We start from the raw sequence: 1,893 nt of genomic DNA on the forward strand, positions 1-1,893 counted from the left end.
AAAGCGCGCCTCCAACGCGCATCACTGCTGCAGCTCCTCGTCTCGCTCTTCAACTGCGCCGCCACTGGCCAATGTCTGTAAAAAACACTGCTGTGTCAATACTTGTGCTTCGATACAGTAGTCTTAGTGTATGAATATGAAAGAAGCATGCGAAAGTTTAGTGAAATATGTTACTAGATGCCAAATGCTTCCAGTGATTTATTCAGAGTGATTCCTCTAGCTCATCTGGTAGATCACTTAACTTTTGCAGTGTGAACCCTGCCAAAGACGTGAGTGACATTGATAGGTAAGAGGAACCATCACAGCACCTCAGGCCCTTTGAGCTGGACAGCCTTTACCTGAACCTCAGACGAGAACATCTCTAATTTAATATCAGCTGTCTGAATAAGTAGGCCATTGGTAACCGTAAACCTCCAGAGAGTCTCATTAAAGGTGCAAGTCAGATTCAGCTGCATTTAAACAGGGAACGTGTCATGCAGAAAGAGTCAGTGTATACATTTTAATATTTGATGTACAGTAAGGACAGTACAGGTACATTTGTAAGCTAAACCGGTTTCCAAAGTTTTTGTTGCCTATAAAATAGGAGGATCATCTTGTGAGTCACCCCCTTTTTTAAAAAATATAAAGCAGCAATATAATTATGTTTAAAAGACTAATTTGCTGAATGTTTACTCTTTACCCTCAGGTCAAGATGTAGATGAGTTTGTTTCTTCATCAGATTTGGAGAAATGTCACATTACATTATTTGCTCACCAATGGATCCTCTGCAGTGAATGGGTGCCGTCAGGATGAGAGTCCAAGCATCACAATAATCCACAAGTAATCCACTCAACTCCAGTCCATTAACGTTTTGTGAAGTAAGAATTTGCATGTTTGAAAAGAAACACATCCATCACTAAGACATTTTTAACTTCTAACAAGCTTTTGGCTTAAAAAGCCATCTCATCTGAATCAGGAGGGAAATATGTAGAGATCAAACACCGTTTACAAGCAAAAACAGTCTAAAACTGTTCTAAATAAATGTGTTGGTGGACTTTGAGGTAAGAAAATAACATGGAGGTGTACCCTTCCACTGGAGGAAACATTATTATGGATTATAAACTCATATTTTGGCTAGAAGCAGTGGTTTAAAGTTAACATGCTTTAATGATATATAGGTTTCTTAAAAACATGCAGCTTCACGCTTCTCAAGATTCACTGGAGTGGATTATTATGATGTTTTTATTCGCTTTTTATCGGCTTTTTTTCATTCGGATCCAATAGTGAGCAATGGTGCTAAATTTCTCTAAATCCTTACTGATAAAGAAATAAACATCTTGGATGAACTGAGGGTGAGGGTGATGAATTTATTTTTATTTTTTAATGATTAAGTTATAATGTTATTGTATGGAATGTTTGTGAGTAAATTTTGTTCCAGAGCATTTTTACGGTTAAGTTCGAAAACCCTAAGAAAAAAAAGAAAAAAGAAAAGAAACCTAAACTAAACAGTTTCTCATACTGTGGCATGCTGGATCGCCACTTGTTGTGCAAAGTAAAAATCTGGATCCTGAAGAAAAAACATTTGAGAACCATTAATTCTCATTATCTGAAATGATTGAGGATGGAATTAAAGTAAACTATTACAGTATATAAAACTTGTAATTCTAAGATTTCACATTATAAATCACAATTTAGCTAAAAATGCACAGCCATGCCAAGTGGTTTTAATATTGTTTGTGTACATCTGCTTTTCAGGGGAAAAACACTAATACAACCCCAAATTGACAGTAAACAACTCGATGGTTGACTTGGTGTTCTGCCTCTGCATGTGCAGCGAGTCCTGCTGTGGTTGTTGTGATTACGGCCCTTGTTTTGGCCCACGTTTACATCAGCTTGACTGAATTAAGATGCTAC

This window comes from Cyprinus carpio, chromosome B22, assembly GCF_018340385.1.
Source record: "Cyprinus carpio isolate SPL01 chromosome B22, ASM1834038v1, whole genome shotgun sequence".
Lineage (NCBI taxonomy): Eukaryota > Metazoa > Chordata > Actinopteri > Cypriniformes > Cyprinidae > Cyprinus > Cyprinus carpio.